Source organism: Gracilinanus agilis, chromosome 1, assembly GCF_016433145.1.
Source record: "Gracilinanus agilis isolate LMUSP501 chromosome 1, AgileGrace, whole genome shotgun sequence".
Lineage (NCBI taxonomy): Eukaryota > Metazoa > Chordata > Mammalia > Didelphimorphia > Didelphidae > Gracilinanus > Gracilinanus agilis.
Window position 1 is genome coordinate 771,951,813 of NC_058130.1, and position 14,474 is coordinate 771,966,286.

Below are 14,474 nucleotides of genomic sequence, written 5' to 3' on the forward strand. Positions count from 1 at the left end.
CCTTCCTTCCTTCCTTCCTTCCTTCCTTCCTTCCTTCCTTCCTTCCTTCCTTCCTTCCTTCCTTCCTTCCTTCCCACTAAGGCTCAAAGTGTTTAGGTAGCTTGACCAGGGTCATATAACTCACAAGTGTTCAAGTCCAGTTCTCTAGCCACTATACCGCACAAATCATGTCAGGATGGGTATCTGTATCAGGTACCTGTTAACAAAGCACTTCATTCTGCTGGGATATGGTTAACTGTAGCCTTGAAGGGCTACAGAAAAGCATTGTTGTCATTGTTTCAATAAACTCTCAACTCTAATTTTGTGACTTCCAAATGCTCAGTGTAAATGAAAATATTCTCTTGAGGAGTCAATTCCTCTTCTCTCTCTCTCTCTCTCTCTCTCTCTCTCTCTCTCTCTCTCTCTCTCTCTCTCTCTCTCTCTCTCTGCTTTTACAAAAGGATATTTACAGAAAATATATAGCAACAATAAAATGAAGAATATTTCCCAGCAACACAAGGGACATAACCCCATCCCTCAACCCTTTGTTCCATTTTCTATATCTGTCCTTGTGGATTGTAGATTCAACCACTCAACCTTAAATAGGCTGCTATAAACATTTGCCCCACCAACTTCACTTCCAAAGTCAGCTTAGCTTATTGAGGGAGAGGGAAGAAGCATTTATTAAGTGTCAGCTATGTGCCTAGTATTGTGCTAAACACTTTACAATTATCTGATTTGATCCTCACAACAACCCTGAAGGATAGATACTATTATTATCCCCATTTTACAGTTGAGGAAACTGAGTCAGACAGGGGTTAAATGACTTAATATATGAAGTTGCTCCAGAAAGCAACATCTTTCCTTCCTGGTCTGCTTTGCTGCTAGGTTGAGCCCTTCAGATTATCCTTCAGGGCCTCACTGATGCTTTCGCTGGAGCTCGAGTCCTCTGACCTTTCAAATTTCACAAGGTCACAGCCTAGCAGTCCATTCTGTGCCCAATTCCCCATCATCCAAGAGTAGGAGAGAACAGACCCCACAGAGACACTCAATGCAAAGCTATAAACATGGGCCATATGACAGTGTGAGGATAAAGGTGAGAGGATAAAGGCTCCAGACTTCTCATCCAACTCAGAAGCTCATAGCATTCCTTGTCTCTGCCTTCAAACACATCCAGAAATTGTAGCATTTGGATCCTCTTTCTTAAGCACTTTGCAAATTCAACTCAAGGACTGGGAGTTAGGGAGTTCCTCAGTCCATCTATGTCTATTTTTAGCTATATACAAACACACAAGTCAATATGAAACAAAACAGGGAAATGGGATAGCCAAGAAAGCCAATGGGATCTTGGGCTGAGAGAGACATAAGTGTCTGGGACTCTGGAGTTTGAATATTGTTTTTTTTTTTTTATTTTTATTTTTTTTTAACATTTATTAATAATCATTTTTAACATGGTTACATGTTTCATGCTCCTATTTTCCCCTTCACCCCCCGCACTCCCCCCACCCATGACCGACGCACTTTTCCACTGGTTTTGTCATGTGTCCTTGATCAAGACCAATTTCCCAATTGTTGGTAGTTGCATTGGTGTGGTAGTTTCGAGTCCACATCCCCAATCATGTCCACCCCAACCCATGCGCAACCTAGCTCTTTTGACACTAAGGTCAGGGAACTTTTCACTCAGACACACTCCTATTCAACAGATAACTCACAGTCCCGGAATCATGGAATTGAAGATTTGGATTGGATCTTAAAAGTCACCTAGTCCAACTTGTAAATAATCTCGAATTCTGTTTATGGTATCTCTGGCAAAGGAGTATTCAGGCTTTGCCAGAAATTCTCTAGTAAAGAGTTACATCTGAACCTGATCTTCTCTGAGCCTCGGTTTCCTCATCTGTAAAATGAGAAGACTAGATTCAATGACCTCCAAATTTCAGCTTTAAATTTTTATGCTTCTCAGTCATAAGGGAGCAATTAATCTGTCACTGTGGAATGAGTGTCCAAAGCAGTCCAAATCGCATGGAAATGATCCCATCCTCTGGGTCAAAATACTCACTGCTTTCCATGCCTTGTCTTCCTAGTACATTTTAAGCTTATTGAGAATAAGAATTAATGTGAGTTTTAATTTTTCTATCTCCTGTACCTAGCAAAGTAATTCAGATAGAGTAGGTGTTTAATGACTAATCTTGGGTTGAATTTTGTTGGCCTGGTCCTACTTCTATCCCAATTGTCTAGATGGACAGATGTTAAGTGTCTTGCCCAATGTCACACAGCTCACAACTGAAGGCAGTGTGGTAAATCTTAGTCCTGTCCTAGTGACAGTTTTGGCTTTTGATTTTTGCCTTGTCTTATTTGATGGCTTTTTGTTATGACTTTTTTCTTTTTCTTCTATTTTTCATTATTAAGTCTGTTTCTTCCAAGCAACATGGCTTTTTTTCTCAAGATATTGGGTAGAACTGTATAAGTGCCAGATCAATTTTTAGGGACATTGATGGCCCACAGTTAAAAATCCAAATCAAATAAATACTGGTTCATGGACAAAAGATTCAAGTATACCTTGATTGTAAAAGGGGAAATATGGCTAAATTTATATTGTGGTTGGTTAAAGTAGAGAGAGCAGAGGTCTCTGAGTCAGAGGACTTGGGTTCATCCATTTTTGACATTTATTTTCTGTTTTACTTTGGACAAGTTGCATCACTTTCCTCCTTGGATCTCAGAGTTTACTTCTGTAAAATGAAGAGGTTGGATTCAATGTTCCCTGAGATCTTTTCCAGCTTTTGAGCAAGAATCTTGAGCCAGGACTCAAACTGGGATTTTCTGACCAGCCTCTCCTTAAGAGCAGATATTGTTAGATTACAGGGGAGACTATGACATGTGTGTAGGGGGATGAAATCTGAGTAAATGTCATTGAGGGGAGAAATAGCTGCAGGACTGGGAATCTGAAGACCACAGTCATACAAGCAATGTAGATGCCTTCATTTGTCCTTGGGCCAATGCTGTTCCCCAAGTCTGGCATTCCTGCCATCTGCCAGAGGTGACCAAAGCTGAGGTGTCCCAGTGCTCGAAGGGGTACCCCCTTCCAAGGACCAGAAAACTGACTTTCCAAAGTTCTCCTTCACTTGTTGATCATATCCCCAAGTAAAGCACGGCTCAGAGCAGAGAAACCAGTGCTGACTCACCTCCCAAGTGATGACACAACCCCAGGAATCTCAAAATATTCACCATCTTTGGAGGGTTCTGGGGTGTTTCTGGACCTGGAGATATTGGCATATGTTGGCAGCAGACGACATGGCAGAGAAGCAGGGATGACAAATTAAGTGATCCTCAGGATTTGGAAGTGAACTAGACCTGATGTTCTCTTGTGGAATAATTATAACACATTTCTCTAACACTAGACCGTTTGCAAAGCACCTTCTTTCGATAACCCATCAGTAAAATGTTCCTTAATGTGTGCCAGCACTGTGCTAAGCCCTGGAGATTAAGAACACACACAAATGAAATAATCCTTGCCTTCAAGAGGCTTACACTCTACTGGGAAGGCAATGAGTCCGCATATAAGAATATACAGAATAAAACAAGCTAATTTGATAGGGTGTGGTACAAGCAGCCAGGGCCATCGGGATGAAGGAATTTGTGCTTGAGTTGAGCTTTGGAAAAAACTAGGGATTTGAAAAAGGAGAGGCGAGTATGGAGTACATTACAGAGGTGGGTGATGGCCACATGTGTCAGACACTATATAGGATACACACGTCATGCGTGGCATATGTGCCATATATGATGCAGCATCATATATGCGTGGCAGCCAGATGGTACAATAGCTAGAACACTGGACTTGAAATCAGGAAGACTCATCTTCCCGAGTTCAAATATGGCCTCAGATGCTGTGTCATCCTGGGTAAGAAGCTTAATCCTGTTTGCCTCAGTTTCTTCATCTGTAAAATGAGCCAGAGAAGGAAACAGCAAACCAATCCAGTATCTTTGCCAAGAAAACCCCAATCTGGGGTCCCAAAGAGTCGGACAAGACTGAACAACTTAATGATAAAAGTCCCATGTGAAGAATAACCAAAAAAAGCCAGTTCTTCGTGTATGACAAGATTAGAGTGTGTTAAGGGGCATAACACACACTCTAACTAGGAAGGTAGATTGTAGAGGGCTTTCAATGCCAACTAGAGTAGTTTGTATTTGATCCAAGAGACAGTGGAGTTTATTGAGGAGACCAATGATGTGGTCAGCTCTGTGATCTAGAAAAATCACACTGGTAGCTTTGTGAGAGAGAAATCAGAAAGGAGAAGAATAAATGATCTGTGGCAGGGAGAACAATTATGAGGCTATTGCAATAGCCCAGGTAAGACGTATCGAGGGTCTGAAGTAGTGTAATAGCTGAAGAGAAAGAGACAAATTGAAAAATGTGGCAGTAGAATACAGAAACCTTGGTTACAGAATTGAATAATAGCTACCATTTATATGGCACCTACTATGTGCCAGACACTGTGCTTAAGTGCTTTACAAATATCATCTCCTATGAGGCAGCTATATGGCTCAGTGGATTGAGAGCCAAGCCTGGAGACAGAAGATCTTGGGTTCAAATTTGGCCTCTGATACTTCCTAGCTCTGTGACCTAGGCAAAGTCACTTAACCCCTATTGCCTAGTTCTTGCCTGCCTTGGAACCAGTACATAGTATTGATTCTAAAATGGAAGTTTACCTAGAGACAGGAGGTCCTAGGTTCAAATCTGGCCTCAGACACTTCCCAGCTGTGTGACCCTGGGCAAGTCACTTGACCCCCATTGCCCACCCCTACTACTCTTCTGCCTTGGAGCCAATACACAGTATTGACTTCAAGACAGAAGGTAAGGGTTTAAAAAATAAAATAAAATAAAATAAAATAAAATGGAAGTTTAGGGGGCAGCTGGGTGGCTCAGTGGATTGAGAACCAGGCTTAGAGACAGGAGGTTCTAGGTTCAAATCTGGCATCAGATATTTCCTAGCTGTGTGACCCTAGGCAAGTCACTTAACCCCCATTGCCTAGCCCTTACCACTCTTTTTTTTGATAAATAACACAAATAAGATATTTAATAAATATTTAACTAAATTCAATTGATTTTAACTTTATGGTTTAAAGACCCAGGTTCACCAGTGACAGGATGAACAAAGAGAAATTTTATTATGTTATTCCTTTTACCTCTATCCTTACCACTCTTCTGCCTTAGAACCAATATTGATTCTAAGATGGAAGGTAAGGATTTTTTAATATAAATAAACAAATAAAAATAAAATGGAAGTTTAAAAAAAACCCATTTGATCCTCATAACAATCCTGGGAGGTAGACATTATTATTACCCTATTTTGCAATTGAGAAAACTGAGGTAGACAGAAATTAAATGACTTGCCAAGAGTGACTCTACCTTGTATCTAGGGCCATATTTGAACTCAGCCCCTTCTCCAGGCTCTTCACTCTCCACTAAGCCATCTCCATCACTTGTATATGTGAAGCAAGGGAGAGGAGGGAGTCAAAGATGACTCCAAAGTGGCATACTTAAAAGACTAGAAGATTAGAAACACTTTAGGGAATTTGGGGAAAAGGGAGAGTTGGGGAGAAAAGATAATCAGTTCTCTTTGAAGCATATTGAGTCTGAGAAATCTCAGGGACATGCAGATTGAAATGTCCAATAAGCAGTTGGAGATGTGAATATGGAGCTCAGGAGGTACATCAGCGCTAGGCTTATGAGTCAGAGAGTCATCTACTCTGAGATAATAACTAAACCCACGGGAACTGATGAGGGTCACTGAGAGGGAGTAGAAGAGTGCCTTGGAGTCTATCTACATTTAGGAGGAGGGGAGCTAGACAAGGAGATAGTAGTGACGAGGAGTGGATTAAACCAGTGGATGAATCAGAGAAATTCCTTTTGAGCCAGCAGAGAAGGAAAAAAAAAAGCTCTCACAGTTCAAACTCTAGTATAATTTGGAGTCTATAGTATAATAGTCTCAGCTTTGACTAATTCCCATAATCATTCCCCAGACAGCCAGAGGAGCTAGCTCCACATGACGAATGTCATCTTATCATATTTGTAGATAACTCAAAGCTGAGAAAGATATATTGCTATAGTGGGTGACAGATTCAGAAGCCAAGAGATCTTTTACAGAATAGTGGATCATATTTAACAAGGAGAAATTTAATAGTAAGAAAGATAAAGGCTCTCATTTGGGTTGAAATAACTTCACAAATAGTTGATAGTAGAAGCCTGGCTAGAAAACAGTTAATTAAAAAAAAAAAGAAGAAGAAGAATTTGGAGGTCTCAGTGGGCTACAAGCTCAATATGAGATAATAATCTTAGAAGACAGGAAAGAAAGCTAACAGTTTTTAGGCTGCATTAAGAATAAGAATGAATGCAATGATCTTGGACAGTCCTGAAAGGCTTAAGAACTGTAGGAGTCATCTTTCACATCAGTGTATTTATGATTTTATTTTGGGGGTTTGGTTATGTACGATTTTGCTCTTACAACAATGACCAATATGGAAGTGTATTTTGCATGATAATAAAAAATGGGGGAGGGGAAGAAGAATAGGCATGGCCAGGACAGTTAGGTAGCTCATTGGATAGAGAGTCAGGCCTGGATATGGGAAGTCCTGGGTTCTAATCTGGTCTGAGACACTTCCTAGCTGTATGACCCTGGACAAGTCTACTCAACCCTAATTTCCTAATCCTTACTGCTCTTCTGCCTTGGAACCAATGCTTAGTATGGATTCTACAACAGAAGGTAAGGGTTTAAAAAAAAAAGAAAAGGCATGGCTTCTGGGAATAGAGTTGGTAAGTTGTCTTGTTCTAACTCTAATCAGATTCTGGGGTATTGTATTAATTTCTGGGTGCCATGATTTAAGATGACACGAAAGTTGTCTTCTTCACATATGTGAAGGAGATTTCATCTAGAAGGAGGCTTGGATGTGTTGTTTTTTGGAGTCAGAAAGCAGATCTAGGAGCAATGGGTATATGTTGTATTGAGGATCATTTGGATGGGCCCCAGAGAAAATCTTTCTAATGATTAGGATGGCCCTAAAGTGGAATAGGATACTTCTGGAGGTAGTGGATTATTCATACAAAGACTGAATGACCACATATTTTCCAGGGATGTAGTAAGGGAGATCTTTATCAAGTATAGTTTAATTCAGAGGACAGCTTTCACTCTCAACATTCTGTGAAATTCCAGCTCTACCACTCATTCAATCAAAATCACTTATTAATATCCTATGTGTCAGGCATTGTACTAAAAGCTGAGGGGAAAGAAAGGCAAAAGACATTCCTTGTTCTTAAGGAGCTCAGAGTTTAATGGGGGTGAGGAGTGGAGAACAAAATGCAAAAAACCAGGTGTATGATTTATTCATAATGAATGAAGTTATGTATATAAAGGTCTTTGCAAACTTGAAAGTAATATTGAAATGTAATCTATTCTCACTCATACAAAGAAGTTTAGAAACTCAGAATGGAAGGGATTTCCTAAATCATCCCATATCTGAAAAATAAGGCCTTCTTCAGTCTCTCAAACAAGCAGACATTCAGCTTTTGTAGCATGCTTTGGTGGAAAGAACTCAGGCTTTAGTGTCAGAGACCTGGGTTCAAATCCTGACTGGTGCTTTTTATTTGTATAACCTATGGTAGTTGAAAAGGTTACTTAGCTGCCCTATTTCCTCATCTGTTAAATGAGGGGGTTGGACAAGGTGACCTTTGAGGTCCCTTTGACTCTCTAGTGATGGAGAATACACTAACCCCCAAGGGAGCCTATTGTAATCTCCCCTTACACTCTCTCTGACTAGATAAAACCATTTTTCTCTCTCTATCTCTATGCATGGGATTGGTCTTACCTTCAAAAGGAATCAATGAATGAATGATTGATAGGTTGAAAAAGAATTATTGTTTATTAGTTGTCAATTATGGGCAACTGGTGGTGCAATGGGCAGAGCACCTATCTTGGTGTTCAAATCTAGCCTCAGAGTCTTACTAGCTGTGTGACTCTGGGAAAGCCATGTAACCATGTTTGCCTCAGTTTCCTCAACTGTAAAAGTATTTGGAGAAGGAAATGACAAACCATTCCAGTATCTTTGCTAAGAAAACTCTGTTTGCCTAAGTTTCTTCATCTGTAAGATGAGTTGGAGAGGGAAATGGCAAACAACTCCAGTATCTTTGCCAAGAAAACCCCAGATAGGGTAACAGAAAGTGCTGGGCTTCACTGAAGCACAGAACAAAAATGTGTCAGGCACTGTGTTTAAAGCCCTTAAGATACAAAAACAGAAGCCAAGACAATCTTTGCCCTCAAGGAGTATTCATTCTAAGAACACTTAATAGGGAACAATGGCCAAGAAAAAATATTTTGTTTGGAAAGAGTGGCATCATAGCATGATTGATTGATTGACATGTATTGTTGGTTTGATATGGTTCTAGTCTTGGAAGGGAGTAGAAGAAATCTGAGGGTATGTATATAAGGAAGTACATGGGAAGCTCACTGGCAGAACAGGACTCATAATCGAGTTTTCCTAGATACTAGATCTGTTTTGGTTTTTTATTGTCCTTGGAAATTCTGTGGATCTCCTAGCTAATTTTTAGCCTTAAAACTCACCTTATTCTTTGGAATTTTTTCTCTTGATTCTTCACCTGTGTAAGGGGCAAAAAATGGTAAATATTAAAAGGTTTGGTCACCAGGGAATTGAATGATTATCAATTCCCAATTAAGAATGACCTCAAGTCAAAATTACTTTTATGGAAGTTTATTTACAAATGAGAAGAGAGAAAGAAATTAAGAAATTTAGAGAGAGGATAAGGTAAGATAATTAACCTGACAAACTAAATAATTTACTTAGGTCCCTGGTTTAACCCAAGCAGATCTAACCAGTCCTCAATTGGAAAAAGAGCAAGCCTTGAGCTGAGGGCCAAGGCCCAAAGGCATATGAAGCAAAAGTGTCAGTCACAGAGTCTCTTTTGAAAGGGAAGTTCCTTAAGGGAAGTTCAGGAAGTGTTAGTCTTTATACTCACCATGTGGAATTCCTAGGTCTCAGGGTCCAGGGCTCCTCCATGTCCAAGCAAGAACAAGAAGAAACCCTGGCTCACTCAACTCTCTCTTTTTAAAGGGGCATCTATTGCATCACTTCCTGTGCCTTCCTCTTAGTTTGCGTGTCCAATCACAACAGAAGCTTTTCTTAGGACTTCCCAAGAGGCAGTCGGTAAATTCTGATTTGTTACTCACTCTAGCACATGTGGGTTATAGACCTCCCAACTTGTGAGTTAAGTGAAGATGTTTTCACCTTTGGTGATTAAGTCTAGAGATGGGCAGGGTAGATTTAATCTCGTTATCACACCTGCCTTCCTAGTTAATGATCTACTATTTTGGCAGTCCATTCCAATTTGGAATGCCTCAAGTTTTAGGGAATTTTTTTCTTCCAGTATATAAAGCCTAAAATTTCCTCTGTAACTTTCAACTCTTCTCTTAGTTTTTCCCTCAGGAGTCAAGCAGAACAAAGCAAACTCCATTTTGGTGAGAAAACTGATCAAACTTTCCCCTCCTAAGCAGGGCTGTTCTAGCCTCAGCAAGAGAATCTATATAAAATTTTCAGTGTAAGCATTTACCCATTGGAAATCAGAAAATGTTATAAATTATGACCTGATTTATTATTTTGCTGATTGTCAAGACTTAAGGATGGGATGGAGAGAATGATTGTAATATAATAAAAATATTAAACTGAAATTTCAGTTGTGAGAACACTTTTTTTGGACAACTAGTTGTTAAAAATTTACCAGTATACTGTTTCTAAGTCCTTTCTTTTATAGGCAAAATACAGAGAATTGAAGGATTCAGAGCTCCAAGTAGCTTTAGCATCAATATAGTCCATCATCTTTTATTTTACAAATGAGGAAACTGAAGCTCAGAAAAAGTAAATTCCTCAAGGTCACACTCCAAGGGAGTAGTAGAGCAAAGTCTAGGATTGGAATCTACTGAAAGTCTATCACTTTCCCCCCTAATCATTACGAAGATTCATGAACCTTCCTAAATGTTTGCCTTGAGTCCCCTTGCTTTTGCTTCCTATTCTATGCTCCTGCTTGCTCACATCCCTTTGCAATGCAGTGCCCACAACTGGACCTGGTTCCTTCAGTTGTGCTTCTGACCAACAGAGAAGACAACTGCCCAATGTTCTCCTTTGCATCTATTAAGATAGCCTAAGATTCCATTGGGTTCCTCCAGGTAGTGGGAAATTTCTCATGATTATTCTCCTCTTTGGTGCAGGATATTTTTTGGTCCCTGTTAAAATGCAAATATTGCCTATAAGCCTGAATTCATTAATATAATGATTCAAATTAATCAGATCATGTACCAGAGATCAAGACTGTAGAAAATGGGGACCTAGGACTGGCAAGTTTTGATAGAGGATAATAGACAAAGAGATTTCTTAGTGAGAACAAAGTAGGTTCAGGTAGCTTATCACAATAATGGCTTCAGAAGTTGTGAAGATGCTGAGCCTCAAGCTCAAAAGAAATGCTAAGAACAAACTTTACCTGCTGCCTCCTACTTGTTCTATGACTTTGATGAAGTCACCATTATCTCTCCAAGCATTAATGAGTCTGTTGTTCTTTAGATCAGGAATTTTTAACCTAGGGTCCACTAATTTTTTAAAAATCTTGTTAACTTTCTATGCCATCACATCTCCAAAAGACACCATTTTTAAACCAAGGGGATTATTTAAATCAGGAAAGGCAGCCCTTTAAAATGAAAATTCCTGCTCTAAGAAAGCATCCACATAGAGCATATATCCCAAAGAAAAAGGGCACAAATAGGTTCAATCAATTGATACAGAATGCCCTGAAAAAATGTTTTTTTCTTCTGGAAGAATCGTCAACAAATACAATATGAAAATTTTCCTCTCCTACACTCTGCCTTCTGTCAAGGAATCATACCCTCATACATATTTCATCTTTTTTAATTAAAAACTCTCACATATTTATTTTCTGGGCTACAGCTCAGTGACTGAATGGAATCTTCATGCATTCTTTACCATGGGTCAGAAGTCCTTTGCTTTTAGCTCTGCCCTGTGCTTAGCTCCATGCTATGACTTGAGTCCAGTATAAGAGACTTCTATGGAAAAATGGCTTTTTCATGGCATTTGTGAAGGCCATGGAGTTGTACCTCTGAAGTCATCCAATAGCATAAAAAATTTGGATAGATGCTACAGTTTAAAAGGAAATAGGTCCTATTGAATAAGCAAATATTAGTCCTAAAGAAATAGATATAGGATAGAGGTATAGCACAGATGGAAGATGATTGGAACCAAATGCTCTAGACTAGGGTTCTTTCTCTGTATGATTGAATGGAAGTAGGGTATGTTGCTCATACCTGACAATAGCTTGTGTGCAAATAATGCTGTAAAAGACAAGATCAAAGACTTGCATAACAAAAGAAGAGGTCTAGCTGTATAAGGAGGGCCATTAATAATAAAGTCTGAGAGTCTGAGTGTTAAATTGATAACCCTGGACCATTAAAAGACTTAGAATGTAAATGTCTTAAAGGTAGAGCCTTTTTTTTTTTTAACTATGAATCTCCAGGACCTAGGATAGCTCCAGGCACAGAGAAGCCAGGGTTATCAACAACTTCATTGAAGCTATCCACTGACTTCACTAAAGTTCCTCATGGATAGAACACATGAAAAGGGGAACTGGGGACTGAGTGAATATGGGTGATGGGTTAAAGTTTAGAGAAGACATAGAGATAGAACAGAGCCACATAGTCATGTAGAGTTCCATTTAAGTCTGACAGAGAGTTAGCTCTGGTGGAAAAGAGCTTAACTAACTCCTAGCCCAACATACTGATTTTTATTAGGGTAAAAAGGAAAGGGGGAAGGGAGATTGATTATCACTTGAGTGGTCAACAGACAACTTGACATCATGACGTAATTGCCACAAGATACAAGCTTGGATCTTAAGACAATAGGTATAGCTAACACCCAGATCAGGAGTTCATTTTACCTAAGGCATCTAAGCTTGTCTGATACAAATGTTAAATGATTGTTATTGGCAAAACAAAGATACTGAGGTAGTAGGAGTGTAGCCTCAGGGAATGGTTTGGAATATTACAAGGTTACTGTCTTAATTTGAACTCAAGGGCATAGGCTGGAAATGAGCACAATGCTGGTAAGTGTGGTTTTTGAGTACTTATATAATATTTTCGAGATTAATACATTCCTGGACTGCTACATTCATCATCACCAAACTAAGAGTAATGAATACTTCCAATTTTGCAAAGTACTTCATAAATATTATTTCATTTGATTTTCACAGTAGCTTTGGGCAGTAGGTACTACTTTTATCCCCATTTTGTAGGAGAGGAAACTGAGTCTGAGAGAGGGTAAGTGCTTTCTCAGAGTCACATTGTTAGTAAGTGTCTGAGGCAAGAGTTGAACTCAGGTCTTCCTGATTCCATGTACAGGGAAGGAATGTATAGTCTCTTTGGAGAATTCATGGGAAGATAGGAATAAGAATCAAATTAGTGGAGGGAGTCATTATATGGAAAAGATCCACTGAAGTACTGACATATGCTGAAGGCAAAATCAGATCTCAAAACATCAATATGTTGAAAAGACCTTAGTTTAGAATATTGTTGTTGTTCAATTGTTTCAGTCATGTCCCACTCTTCATGATCCTAGTTTGGGTTTTCTTGGGAAAGATCCTGGAGTGGTTTGCATTTCCTTCTCTAGCTCATTTTAAAGTTGAGGAAACAGAAGCCAACAGGGTTGAGTGACTTGCCCAGGGTTACACAGGTAGTAAGTGTCTGAGGCCAGACTTGAACTCAGGAAAATGAATCTTCCTAACTTCAGGCTAGGCTAGGCCTGCTGGACCACCTAGTTGTCCTTAGCTTAGGATATAGGTATGAAATTTTCCTCCTCAAACATAATCACAAAACAGACCCATGATAGAATCACAAAATTAGTTCTAGTTAGAACTAGAAAGAAACTTAGAATTATAGAATGTAGAACATTAAGTCCAGAAGAGATTTTCAAACATGGACAATAGGATATCAGGTGTGGAGTGAACCTTAGAACATACAACATCAAAGCTGGGAGGAAACTTGGAATGTCCAAATTAGGAAGACATTAGAACATAGAAAAGGAAGGGATCTTAGAACAGAAAATATCAGAGAAGGAAGAGAACCCAATATATACATTGTCAGAGACAGAAAGCACTTTGAAATATAGAATGTTAGGGCTGGAAAGAACCTTCTAACAGAGAAGGTCAGAACTGAGAGAAATATTAAAACATTACATACAGAATTTGAGAAATAAAATCTTAAAATCACAGAACATAGAAAGTAGCCAATATCTTAGAACAGAGAAATAGAATGGTAGAACCAAAAAGAATCTATGAGTAACATGAAACCTGTGACCCAGAGTCCCTCCAAAATTCTCTGGCTTCATATGAACCATGTCTAATCTTAATGACAATGGATAGTGTGCTCAGTCCAGAGTTAGGAAGACCTGAATCCAAATCTGGCCTGAAGTTCAAATTAAAATCTAGCTAAATCATTCCGAGTAAGTCACTTAACCTCTATCTGCCTCATTTTTCTCATCTGTGAATTGGGGATAATTATAGCACCTACCTCCCAGGGTTGTTGTGAAGATCAAATGAAATAATATTTATAAAACTTTTAGCACAGTGCCTGGCAAACAGTAGGTCAGTTTCTCACTTTGGCTTATTGCCCCTCCCAATCTCAAATTAATATAGGAAAAATTCCAAAAATATAGCTTAGGTATCATACTTGATTTCCCCTAGATATGAGTGTCAGGATCGCCAAATGTTGCGCATACACTCAATATACACGTTGGTTTTAGGGCAATTGAGAGCAGTCTTTTTTTTACAATAGAAGAAATTCAAATCATCAATCAGTTCACCCTGGAAGAAAGTTGAGTTTGGAGTTGCTGTCTAGGCAACTCTGTCAACTCTCTAAGTTCCTCTTTTCAACAGACATGTCTCCCCAAAACTTGAAATCTAGCCTTAAATACTTACTAGATGTGTAACCTGAGATAATTTATTTAACCTTTAAATGCCTAACTTTATTTATTTATCTGTAAAATGGGAATAATAAAACTTATCCCCTACAGTTCTTATGAAGAAAAAATGAAATATTTTTTGAAGTGCTTTGCACAGCTTCAAATGTTACATAAAAGCTAGCTATTACTATAACTAATCTCATTTTGTGGATTAGAATCCCCTTGGAAGGTCAACATCCTTCTCAGATTGCTGGGGAAAAAAAACAATTCTCTTTTCCATTAGAACTGTATTATCCAAGTAATTCACTGTCTTTGCTCTATAAATAGGACCTTGTACAGGAATTATGTGGACTGTCCTCTGCTTTCTCCAATTTCTCTGCATAAAGATCTCTCTCCTCCCCCTTCCTTCCTTCCTTCCTTCCTTCCTTCCTTCCTTCCTTCCTTCCTTCCTTCCTTCCTTCCTTCCTTCCTTCCTT